Raw genomic sequence first — 14,393 nt, 5'->3', positions numbered from 1 at the left:
CCCCCCAATTGCTATCTTTTTTAATTCAAAGGTTATTTTTGGCCAATTAATAGAGGTTCCCTTGTGATCAACCTCCTACTTCCACTTTAACTACGTAATAGTTTTAGTAGTTGTTCAAGCACTATAAATTTCATTTGTCTAGGTAAGATAGAATTAACGATACCTATTTTGCACCGATCAAATTGGTGTTGTTGTTGGGAACCATGTAATTGCCATTTTAGAATCTTTGAATTCCTTTTTTTAAGAAGAAAAGTAATAAAAATATAAAAGTAAAAAACAAAAATAGTCAGTTTGATTAAACTTTTCTTTTGTGCATGACTCGCTTTTCATGGAGTGTGCTTTGTGATTTTGTTGTAGATATTTATCGTGAGGAGAGAAGACTACGAAAGGAATGAATAAGAAGAGAAGAAGGAGAATTTGAAGAATCAAGTTAAGAAGAGGAACCAACACAAACAAACACTATAGGTGAAGCAAGGGAGCAAACATTAAGAAAGCTTGTTGAACCGGATTACACTCAACAACCATTATGTATAGTATATCCGAAGACTACAGTACCTTTTGAATTGAATCCGGTTTAGTTCATTTTTTACCCAATTTTCGAGGTAATCCAGGGGAGGACCTACATAAACTCATGAAAGAATTTCATTTGGTATGTGATGGTATGCGCCCACACGGGGTAACGTAAGAAGAAATTAATCTTAGGGTCTTTCCCTTCTCTTTGAAGGATATGACCAAAGATTGGTTGTACTACTTTCCGACAGGATCAATTACCACATGGAATGGTCATAAGAAAAAAATTTTAGAAAAAAATTTCCCTGCAAAGCTAATATTATTAGTAAAGAAATATATGGAATAAAGCAATTGGTAGAAGAGTCCCTATATGAGCATTGGAACAAGTATAAGTAACTTTGTGCTTTCTTTCCCCATCATCAAATTTCTAAACAATACCTTATCCAGTATTTCTATTCAGAATTGCTTCCATCTGAGAGGAACAATATTGATGTGGCCACCGGTGGAGCTCTAGCTGACAAAATGACCACTGAGGCTAGTGAGCTAATATCAACCATGGCGAAAAATTTACAGAATTTTGGATCAAGGACTCTCGAATACGATGTTGTTCAAGCTAAAGAGGTTAGTGAGTTGAGAACTCAAGTATCTAATCTAGTTTCCCTTTTTACTTAGGTTGCTTAAGGAGGACTACCTCAAATTAAAACGTCTGGAGCATATGGTGTGGTTGGTTGGGGTTGATGCCCTAAAGTCTCGTGTCCTATAGTTTGTAAACTGTTTGTACGAATGCTAGTGATGTATAATATATGATATTTACTTCACTTCTTGATTTTGTTTATCTGGATGATTTATTTGCTTTACCACAAACCAATAAACTAAAATCCCTAGTTGTTTTCATGTAACTTAAGTATGTATGTGGTGGTATACAAGTGGATCATGTCTTAAGAGATAACCAAAATGGTTTGTAGTATATAGATATAGGAGGAAAACCTTATCCTAGTAACGCTACTGATGCGGCCTACTTTATGGAATAGTTACAAGTGTTATGACTTGTCACAGATGGCCTGATCCTGATCATTTATTTAGGGGATATGCGAGTGTGGGCGTCCTAGTTTGTATAATACCTGACCACGAAGTGTTAACGTCTCATTATATAACATCGTTCATGACAGAGACTTCATTTCACTAGGATGGCCACATGTAACATGACCTCAATCCTGAGTGAGTTGGGAACTCCTGCCATTGAGGGTGGTCCTTTGATTTTCATGGGTGTGAGTAGCCAGGCTGCCGACTCAAACCTACCAATTTGGGGATCGTCTGATTTGGGAGCTGGGAACTCAGCTACACAAGATGGAATTCACTCCTTCCCCGAAGTAGAAGTAAGTAGATAGATAACTTCCTTAAGAGTTGATTCCAGGGCTTGAACAATGTGGCGCTATACACCTTCTCATAGTCCAAGAGGTGTTCACACATAGTTGGACTATATTGTATTGTTCATTAGAGGGATCATTGGTACTTAAGGAATGAGATGTAACTATAGGGGCAAAACAGTAAATTGCCCCAACTGTACTTGGGAGTATCGAAGGGTTATCGTACTCATGATTGGTTATATTCGATGGACACATAAATATATCTGTGGTAAGAAGAGTTCAGTTGTCGGTCTTTAGTGAAATATCTTGCAGTTAACGGATGGTGGATCTCGTGGCTAAAAGATCCCCTTGGTAGCTTGGATAAAAGTTGAGAATCAGTTTTTAGGTCAGTTTGAAATGTTCAAATGGACAAGAGGGAGTTCGATTATATATGATATAATTGAACTCGTTAATTATATATGATATGATTGACTAAATGTATGAGATACATTATTTTGGAGGAAATTGGATATAAATATAATTTATATCAAGAAGAGGAGAAAACACTATAGTTGATATATGACATCAAACTATAAGTTATGAATATGATATGATTATATTTATTAATTTAATAATTAGGTGGTTATGAGATAATTGGCCGAAGTTGTCTCTGAATTCGTGTGATAGTGAGAAGTTCAGTTCAATTTTAATAACTGAAGAATAAAATGAAAATAGTTTTCATTTTGCACAAGAGACGCATAATCACTCATGGTGTTATAAGTATTGTATTGCTTAGTGTTGAGAGCCTATACGATGGCGCCCACTTCCTAAACGATCACACACCTACGCTTTTCTAAACGATCGCTTACCTCTTCCTAAACGATCACTTAGCGTTTGAGGGTATCTAAACGATCGCTTAGCTTTTACTACACAATTGTGTACCCGCTCTAAATGATCAAGCACCCGACTATACGATAGTCTTCCTTTTCTCCCACTTGCTTGTTCGTAGTACACGATAGCCTTTCCCCCTCCCATCTACCAATTCCATCAAAGCCCACCCTTTAGATTCTCACTCCGAGAATACTGAGGACTTCGAGTGGTGGTGTCGTCCCCATTGCCTGTTGTTCGTGCACTGCTGTTCATGTAGACAACCATGGTGTTGCTGGGCGATCACTTGCTGGACGAGAAAGAGCGAGAGGAGTTCGTTCACGGAGAAACCGAATTTTTTTAAGAAAGTCTTCAATTGGTACATTCTTTCGGTCTTTTGTTTTTACATTTTAAAGCATGTCAGTAATTTAGCATTAACAATGCATATCTGTATGTTTGAATGTATATGTGTAAATTCTGTCCCAATGAATTGGAAAGATCCGATTTCGCTCATAGATACTCTTTCATAAGAGTTCCTTAAATTGGTATCAGAGTTAGGTTTCTGATATTTCAATTTCATTGATGCAAAGAATTATATTTACATTCTCGGTGGGTGCAACATGTCTACTCTCTATTTTAATTGTTAATTCGTTTGTGGATGTGTGGATTAATGGAGTTTTCTGGGATGAAACCTCAATTTGTTAAATTCTTTTACATTTCCAGTTAATTGTAAAGGCCTCTGCGTTTTTGGGCATAATTAATTCTATAAGTCTGTAATTTCAAAGTTAGTTTGAGTTTTGAGTCGTTCGTGAAGAAGTTCGAAGCAAGGGTTGTTGTTCTTCGAGGAAAAAGACGATTAAGTGTTGGTCGAATCGTGTAGACGATGGGGTAGACGATCGCTGAGTCTCGAATGTTCGGGTGTCGTTTAACGCGCGCACGCACTAGATGATCGTGTAGCTCAGCAAGCCTCATCGCTTAGTTACTAACTATATGATCGCGGAGTAAAGGCGGGGTAAATCGTTTACTTTTTCACATGTTAAGTGATCGTCTAGACTATCAGGCTTCGCAACTTCGTTGTCGTCTAAGTGATCGTTTAGCTTTTTGCGCTATCGTCTAGTGTGCACTACACGATCATTTACCTGGAGGCGCTTACTAAACGATGGAGCTTCGCCCGACGGTTCAAGACCCAGTTCGCCAGTGAACCGGTTTGCTCAATGGAAAAATGTAATGGATAGAATTTTTAATTCCGATTTTGTATTGGTTCATCCCGGTCCATTAATTTTTGGTTTAATACATGAGATTTATGTTTATTTATATGTCGTATGGTATGCACATATAGAAAAATCCCACCTTAAGTTATGCATTGGTCATGCATCATCTCTTTTTTATAAATGTTATGATTTAAAGAAGCATGATTTAAATTACGTAAGAGCATGCTCATGCATTATATAATATAAGAGTTATATTTATGCATGTATGAAGACTACACTTTCTTGTTTCTTGTCTTGAGAATAGTATAGGTTTTGATTGATGGTGTTCATTGGGTTGATTTCCAATATACATGCAGAAGAGTTCGTGTTGTTCTTGACTTTTGGAGAGGATTTACGAGAAGATGGAAAGTCTTCAAGGATATGTAATTTCTTCTTCCTTTCCTCTCAATTAGAAAGCATGCTTATAGTTATTTAACAATGTTTATTCTTTGTAATTCTATATGAATTTCTCTGAATTTTCATTATTTCAATTTGAAATTCAATTTCATGTCGTTCATGCACTTCGCAAAGGAATTTCATTCCTTTAGAATGTCAGGGAATTGAGACAGCAAAATTTCAAAGAATAACTGTGGAAGACAAAGAGGAAGTTTGATTGAAAAGGAGTCAACATGCTGAAGTATCTAATTATACATAACACACTAAAGTAAGACTGGGTCCTAATGTGATAAAGAAGACTGGCAAGAGAAGACTAGATCCATGGGTCGAAGAACACTAATTAGCATTACTAATCTAAGATGGGATTGCATATTTCAGGGTCGAAGAACACTAATTAGCATTACTAATCTAAAATGGGATTGCATATTTCATACTGAGGGTAAAGACAGATAATTCACCAAACTGAGGCCAAACAAAGCGAGTTTCTCCTATAAGCTCAAACACAAGATCTTAAGTGGATGGGTGAAGCGTCACAAGAGCAAAGGAATAATCACAACCAAGATAGGCATTGATAATCGCAGGAGAGATTGAAAAGCAGATTACCGTATTATGGACTTTATGATAATTAGAACTATTGAGATTGTTGAAAGAAGCTGGAAGATTAACAATAAATTCCCTCAACAACTGAGGATAAAAGGGACCAAGGTCCACAATAGTCTTAAGAAGTTTAGCAGGCTGAATTAGATCCATAATTTCAAGGTAGTATTTGGTCTAATTAGATAGAATTTTCTCATCAACAATAGCCGCGAAACCACATACTTTTCACTTTTGAAAATTCTCCTTACTATGAAGATATACCATCAAGGGAAACAATAGGTACATTAGAAAGAATTTTACGCCGACTAACTCTTGTGCGTGACTTGTCTTTAACAACAACAATGTCGTATTCAGAGCTTGATTCAGAGAGCTACTCAGAAGATTCTTAGTAAAAGTTAGTAACCTTCTTCTTGGAAGGGGTACCTTTCAAGCAAGTGCGAGTGGAAGAGCCACAATCAACAAACACATTCATAGAGGCACTTTCTTCAGCTTTCCCAAACAGGCAAAAGGAATCTTATCATAAAATAAATCTGACACAATCTCCTCAGAAAAACTAAAGACAGACACAGATATAACAACATCAGAATTAGCAGATGGGAACGAAAGCTCAACCTGGACGCCTTAAATTGGAGTAGAGACATTTGGAGAAGAGACAACGTGACTATGCATATAGGGAACAACTGAATCCCCCATGTTAAGAAGAATGTCAGTAAACCCTGGAATAACATCTGAATTTGTTGTAATGCCAGTAGAGAAAAACACAGGAGCAGAAACCGACTCAATAGAAGGATCAAGATTATCAGGTGGAAACTCAATGTGAACAACAATAGAAAGCAAAGTAGCCAACTTTTCCGAACCCACATCAACATGCATAGTCCATAGGCAAATTAGTCATATTGACACCAGGGACATGGGGAATAGGAACAGTACCTATATCTTCTTAGATAATAGAACTGAGGAAATATTGTCTTCAACAAGCGCCTCATTAGAAACAATAGAGACATGAGGGTCAACGAAAAAACTTGGTTGATTACAAACAACCTCAGAGGAAGAAGAATCTGAGATTATAGAAGCACCTACAATAGAAGCAACATGCACAAAAAAAAAAAAGAGGATCGATCTCTTGCCTCATCAAGAGAGTAGTACTAACACTAGAAATATCACTTACAACATTTCTTTACACTAAGCACGGTTGTTTGAGGAATACACAATAAGCACGATTGCGCTTGTTAAATACACAATAAGCACAGCTGTTTGAGGAATATCCAAGAAAAATTCTTTCATCTGCTTTGGAATTTTATTTCTTCCTAGCATCTTGATAAGTGAGAATATAGAATATACTTCCAAACACATGAAAGTACTCAACATTTGGCTTACGTTCTTTTTAGATTTTGTAGTTTCTACTTAGAGTACCTGGGCGAATAGTAATTCAATTGTGAATGTGGCAAGCTATATTTAAAGCATTTGCTAAAAAATGCAAAGGAACACATTTAGCGTGGAACATTTTCCTAGTTGTTTCCTGGAGAGTGCAATTCTTCCTTTCAACTACACCATTCTACTAAGAGTTATAGGAGAGGAAAATTCATGTTGGATACCCCCAGCTTTACAAAAATTCTCAAATTGGGAGTTTTCAAACTCCTTACCATGATCAATCTTGATCCTTACAATTTGCACCTCTTGTTTTCACTGAAGTTGAAGACATAAGGTTTGACATACTTGAAATATATGTGATTTTTCTCTGATGAATCACGCCCATGCATACCAGAAAAATCATCAATACAACAAAGGTGTAACGTTTATTACCTAAGCTTTCCACTAGCATTGACCTCATCAATTCCAAGTGAAGTAATTTTAGTACACGATCGGTAGTATAAACAAACGCTTTCTTATGAGAAACTCTGACTTGCATTCCAGCTTAACAGTCACCACACATAAATTCACCCATCTCCAAATAGAGATGGTATCCCAAGAATGACTTCTTCGGAGATTGTCTTTTTTTACAGAATAAAGATTAACATGATCTAGCAGTTTATGCCAGATTACAGTATCATTGTTTCGAGCTGTATGACAGACATCATAACAAACATTAGAAACCCATATATAATAGTTATCAAATGAATGCATACCTATCATGATAGTCACATTATCTACGTTGGTCACCAGACATTTGTCTTTTAAAAAGTACATAGCAAGACCCTGGTCATATAGTGTACTTACGCTGATTAAGTTTACAGTTAATCCTCCAACAAGAATGACATTCTAATGTAGGAAGACCAGGATACGTCAATTGACCTTTACAAAGAACCTTTCCTGTTGCTTTATCTTCAAAAGTAACATGACCAGATCCACAAGGTTAAATGTTTTTAATAAAAGATCTTACACCTGTCATGTGTCTTGAGTAACCACTGTCGAAGTACCAATCCTCTTTAGAAGAGGCTCGAAGAGAAGTAAATGAAACTTGACATCTAGTATCAGACTGAGGATGAAATTTCTTCACCTTTCACTCCATTTTGTTTTTCCAAACATCCTTACAACGTATAAGGTTCCTGGGATAATTAAACAATAGAAAGTCACTAATTTTTTTCTTTAATTGATAACAGTAAGGTCGAATATGACCTTTCTTTCCACAGTGATGAAAAATCCACATTTTTTTCACAAACTGGTTAGGAGAAAGCCAATGTGTAAACTCCTAAACTCGATTTACTTGTTAATTATGAGTAAGTCCTCTTAATTATGTGTTTAATGCCATTGTGAGTGTATGTTTATGATAATTGTAATGTTTGTAATAATATGAAAGTGTAAAAGCATGTATGTGATGTTAAGGGAGAAGAAAATATTTTAAGTGTTAAATATTGAGCTCTCCGGTGAGTGAAAGGGGTTCACACTTAGAAGGAAAAAGGAAGGTCCATGCGAGAAAGTCATGTCAAATCATGCGATCAGACTTCCCAAAATGCTATGCAGCAAAGTTTTTAAGGAAGGGAAATTATGACTAACTATGGCCATAAAGTATGTGGAAATCTTGTAGAGAAGTTAGGTTAGCGGCCATATATGATGTTGGCCAATGCAGGTGGGAGAAGTATGCGACCAACTTCCTTTAAGGTTGGAGAAGGCTAGTATAAGCGGCATGCAAATAGCTAAGTTTCTTAGACAAATACCCATAAACCCTTGCTACAAAAATAATATTTATAAATCACCGAACAAACTAGTTATACTAACTGGTAGTACAAACGAAAAGTCCAGGGTCAAACCTCAAGGAAGCGCAGAAGATTAGTTCATCAAAGCTCATTTTCAGTTAAAGTGGTAAATGAGAGGGGTGATGTAGATTGGATAAGTCAAATTACAAGAAAATAAAATGCGAGAAAATAAAAGATAGAAATACAATTAAAGGGAACGACCTAGCTTCGGGGAATTGGAATTGGCCAACACAATTTTTGTTCATCGAGTTATTTAAATGAAATTTTAGTTTCTTGACTATACCTAGCCCAATTGATTCAAATCCAAATTAATGGTCCTAATTACCTTATTAATCAACATGCATAGAAAACGAATCTGGTGCATACAAACCAACAAATAACATTAAGTTCTAGGGATAACGTTAGAATGAGTGTTCGACTTCCAACGTCAAATCAAACATTCAATGTGGTTTCTCTCTAGGTTGATAGGAGCAATACTTTTTTTTTTAGGCGACAAATCTCAGGCCTAATGAATTGTAAGCTTAATTAACCTATTGCTTCCATTGAGATTAACCTGTAATTAAATGTCACATATTACAAGTTATCTCCAAGCCTTCAAATTATACAATAAAATCATTGGTCGTCAATCAATAATTAAATCATGCAATTCATAAATGTAAAACTCAGATTAAAACCCATAGACAAGAATAAAAAGATTACATTCAAACAATACTCCAAAAAACTACATTGTTTTAAAAACTCCTAAACTAGTAAATAGCTAGAACTTACCTTCCCATGGAGATGGAGAAGATAAATCTCAACATCGTTCCATTAATTACATAAGATGGGAAGAAAAATGAAGAAAAATATAAGTGGGGATGGGAGAAGAGGAGAAAATGGCGTAGGAGCAGATTAGGGGTCGATTCTTCAACCCTAAATCGAAGACAGATATATAGCAATCATCACAGTGTCGCGACATTGCGAGCCTCACGTGCACGTTTGTCCATCATAATCTGGAGCGTCACAATGCTACATGTAGCATTACGACACTGGCTTGTTTCTTCAGCATCGATCAACAACTACTTTGTAACGTTGCAACGCTCCGTCCAAGGGAATTTTTATCCGTTCATGTCCTTTGGAAGTCTGATTGCTCAAATTAGCTTCTAATTGCTCCAAATTAACCCCGAATAGCTCATAACGACATATTCTACCTCCAAGATGCTATATACCTATAAAATCATTAAATAAACACATTAAACATAGTAACGGCCTAAAATTAGGAAGAAGAAGATAACACATTCTCGGTGCAATCAAACATCCATAACTTAATTCTTGATCGTCCTCGAGCAAGGTAGATCACACATTCACACAGAAAATTATACTTGCTCTATCACGAAGGTCGTTACTCTAGTCTCAACAGTCTATAAGGATAAGATTTGTAATAAAAAATGGAATCCAATTACAATCAATCAATGAAGTAAATTTAAAAATGATTCTAAACTATTCATGCATGAGTGAGTCAAAAGCCTTACTAGTTAAGCTCATAAAAATCCTGAACGGTTTTATAAGGCCCCTAATTCGTTTTCCCCCTACATTAGCTTGAAGGTTCAAGAGCCAAGCTTCCTAAACTCAACAATGTATGATACACTTAAGGAAACAAAACTTTTATTTATTATTTTTTTAAACTTTATTTTTTTCATTCATTTTTTTCTTTTCTTTTTTTTTTTTTGTTACTTTACACAAAAGAGGAAACCTTATCTTGACACGTCACCTTCATTTTGGCTTGCCCATACAGGTGTCATGCAGGTCATCCAACTACGAGCAATGTCTTCTAACAAGGTGCCGAAGCTTACTCATTCCTCGGGGTATTTTAGCTCAGAGGAAAACTATGGGTATCATAGTCGCCCTAGGTTAATCATAACCCCAAGAAATAGGAGTAATCCCCTTCAAAAATAAATACAAACTTGCTTTTACGTTATAACATGCTTTGCCTTTTACAAACTTGTTTTTTACATACTCTACACTAGGCTTTTACATACAAAATAAGAGTTTGGCAAAAACTTAGGCATGCATTACTAGGTCGAGCTTCCAGTCACTTAACATGTATCATCTAGGAATTTCGAGGTGACAACAAAAATATAAGCCCAATAATACAACTCTTTTCTCGAATTAAGAGGGTAATCTAGGGAAGGGTAGAGTTATATGTCATGGGGATTCAGGGTAGAGTTGTGTCAAGGATTTTAAACTCAAACATTTTATATCGTTATGTCTGTTATGTAAATAAATGTGAATTTCTATGAGTCGTAGTAACTAAGTTAATTAGTTGGTGTTGAAGTTATGCATACATTGAGTATAAATTTTGAACTATATATCCAGTTAACAGGTGCTCAGGAAACAGGATTACATGAGTATGTTGGGCAATAGTTGTCATAAGAAGGCTGACAATTGCTGTTTTCACATCTTTTCTCGGATTAAGAGGGTAATCTGAGGAAGGGTGTGACAGAATGTTCCTTCACTTGCTTTAGAAATTAGTGCAAACATCAAAGTATCTTTTGTAGGAACAAATCCTTTAAAATGAGAGGAGTCTTCTTTGAAGAGTCTATTTCCAAACTTGCTAAATCCAATGCCACTTTTATCAGAAAATTTCTTTCCTGAGGATAAAATCTTGTTGAGATCATCTATGCCAAAGTTGAGCATTCGAACAAATTTTGACATAGTTTCAAGATCAACCTTGGCATCTTGTAATTCTTTCTTCAGCTCAGGTATGGTGCTTAGTAGACGATAGTTATCTTCAATGAGTTTCTCAATTTTCTCATTTTGAACAGCCAAAGTTCTTTGAATCTTCAAGCCATATATGATATACTTCCTTATAAGATAATTTTTCACATGAGATAGTAACTTTATTAGACTAGTTTTTTTAGACTAGGATCAACATTACAAGATGATTATCTTCAAGACAATCAAAGGAAGGACTTACTACTAACTCACACACTTTGTCAAGACTTCCCACTAACGCACACACTTCGTCTTCTGACTCATTGCTAAAATTTGTTTCTGAAGGATCTCTTTCCGAAGAGTTTCATGAGCATGTTCGGATCGCTCTAATCTCACAGTGATCGAAATACATATTATACATTTAAACACATAGTTATGCAAACAAAACTTAATTAATGGCATGTTATGAACAAGAAAATAGCAAGGGAATGAGTACTATACCAGTTGAAGACAATCTTCAAACTTCAGAACTCCAACGCAGCGGAACTCTCCAAGCGATCTACCATCGCCCAACAGTAGCGTCAATGACAACAACAGTAACAACTACATGAACACGAACGCCGTGAGGATGACACCACCAGAAAAGAGCCCCGGGTATTCTCGGAGTGAGAACCTAAAGCGTGGTCTTTGGTGAATTTAGTAGAGAAAGGAGGAAACACGAATCATGTGGGCGATAAGCAAAGGGGAGGGAAAAAGACGCTATTGCATAGCAGAATGCTTATTATTTAGGAGAAGCTATACGATCGTGTAGGTTTTACTGAACGATCGTTTAGAAAAAGGTATACGATCGTTTAGTAAAATCGGTACACTAAACGATCGTTTAGAGAAGCTATGTGATCGTGTAGGCGACAGTGTGCGATCGTTTAGGCACAAGGTGGATGATCGTTTAGGCGTGAGGCTGTCTCTTATACACATCTAGATGTGTATAAGAGACAGCACATATATATATATACACATATATATATATCGAGTCGGGTCGGGTCGGATTGATCCGACCCTGAAATGGGGTAACCCGAGTCCCAACCCGATTTTAATATTTTTTAACATTTTTAATCCAACCCATCCCAAAATAAAATCTAACCCAACCCAACCCTTACGGTTTGGGTTGGGTAGTTTGGGTTAGTCGGGTTACCGGGTTTTTTGAACACCCCAACTGACAATAGTAAAGACAAGAGGTAAAAGAGTAATAAGAAGAGATAAAGAATACAAAAACTTGTTAACCCAGTTTGGCGCAACCACACCTACGTCTGGGAGGTTTTGCGCCTAGGTGAAAAGAGATCCACTAGAATGCAACTCAGTTTTACAACATTCACTTCAACTAAGATTACATATTATCAGTTTACATGTAACTGAACGTTAGCGAGCAAGTTAAGCTCCCCTAATTTTGATTCTGCTTCAGATAAGTCTGTAGATTTAGACTCTCCCTAAATTTGATGCTACCACAATGATTTTCACCCTTCTTTCACTTGCTAGTTGTAATATTCTCCCAGCTACTCCGCAACCAGAGGATATAATAACTTAGACAGACCAAGTTTCAAAAGAACAAAGCACCTTTCATTCGATTTGATAAGACACACAAGTTTTCTTCAATGTATTTAGTAGAGGATATCATACAAAAACACATTCTTCGACTTGCCCTAAACCCGAAGACGAACACCTCTAAATATAATTCACAAAAAGCAGGAAATAACCCAAAACTGACAAGAGCAAAAATAAGGAAAATCATACCTCTGCAACTAATAAGGAAAGAAACCGACGCCAAATATTTGCCAATAAAATCAAAGACAAAATAACCAACAACATAAATAAAAGAATATTATTTGCCAACCAAAATAATAATAGTTCCACATCGGAATTGTTCAATGAAAAGAAGGGCTCCAAGCACAAGGAGTTCTATGGCTTTGGTTTCAAATTGCATGTATTAGAAATACTTTAAATTTGGGTGTGCTAACTTTATTTAAATTTTTGTATGTATTCTATAGTTTGAGAGTGGAATAATGGAGCGAGTGGTACAAAAGCTACTCTTGTCATTGGGATAGGGAGAAAGAATTATTCTTATATGTGATTGTAACAAAGTTTTCACATAATTGATTTCTTTCTAGTGGGTCGTGGTATTTCTTTGGGTTTGGAACTTTTCCTTATTAAATTTTTATGTTTCTTATTTTGTTGTTTTATGTTATTTCTTTGTCATAATTGTCTAATTCTACGATAGAAGTGTGAAATTTTTTCTAACCGCAACCACACACCAACTGTCACATATTGGATCAATTACGTTTTATGTACATACACAAACTTTTTTGGTTCTATATTTTATAATTCTTTAGTCGAACAAAAAATTAAGATATCAAAACTTTTTGTATAAAAATTTAAGAAAAAATATTGTAAACTCTTGAAACTTAAAATGTTGCAACTCTTTACCATGTGTACATAAAAAACTTTTAAATCCAACTCTTATCATATTGGCACTTATTTTGTTACCAGAAATTGTTGTTTTTTTTCTCTTACAAGCTGAGGGCAGTAGCAAGAGTGAAATAACACCTTTAAACTAAACTCGAAAGTAATTTTTGTTCGTTAAAATTCTCGACCTTTGGAAACATGCTTGACAACGTGACATATTGATCAAATAAATACTTTATATTATTTCGCGGAAAACTTATTTATATTCTCTCACACACAAATCTCTAACTTTTCTTCGATCACCATCTTTGCGGAAAGAAAAAAGGAATTAAATCAATGGGCTGATATATGCATTTTGATAATGTGGGGCCACTTAAGTTTAGTTTATACCTCCAAAACTTGATATGACAAATGACATGAGCAAAAATAGCTCTATATTAAAAATTGTAAATATATCATGTGCCAAACTATTAAAGTGGAAATGAGCTATTTGACAGTTTTAATTCTTTTTCCTTATATCACAGTTTTTTAGTTATCCAACCGTATGTAAGGTGAGAGATTTAAAACCTTGACTTCTTAGTTTAATATACATATATTTTATATTAATCGAACTAGGTTCATATTGACATCTCGAGTTTATTTACTCGAGTTGTATTATAACAATGACAAATCGACAAGCAAATAAAATAAAAATGAATGTTAGATATTATAATTAGATTTGTCTTCACCCATTAACTTAAATTTTTGTGTCAATCGGTGATTTAAGAGGACATCAGAGCAAGTTAGTTCATAATGAATCAATTGATGATTTAAGATGATATTAGAGCATGTTAGATATTATAATCACATTTGTGTTCACCCAACAGCTTAAACTTTTGGACCGATTGATGATTTTAAATGGTATCAAAGGAGGTTGCTTCATAATACATGTAAAATATACATGTAGGATAAAGAGAGATTGTATATAGCATTGTTTGTAAACTTTAAATATAATAAATACTTAAAATAAAGATAAAACATAATCCCGAGTAATTGGAGTACCAAATTACATATTCAAAATATCTGATGGACTGATTCACGTT

Source organism: Benincasa hispida, chromosome 9, assembly GCF_009727055.1.
Source record: "Benincasa hispida cultivar B227 chromosome 9, ASM972705v1, whole genome shotgun sequence".
NCBI lineage: Eukaryota > Viridiplantae > Streptophyta > Magnoliopsida > Cucurbitales > Cucurbitaceae > Benincasa > Benincasa hispida.
This window is presented reverse-complemented; position numbering follows the sequence as displayed.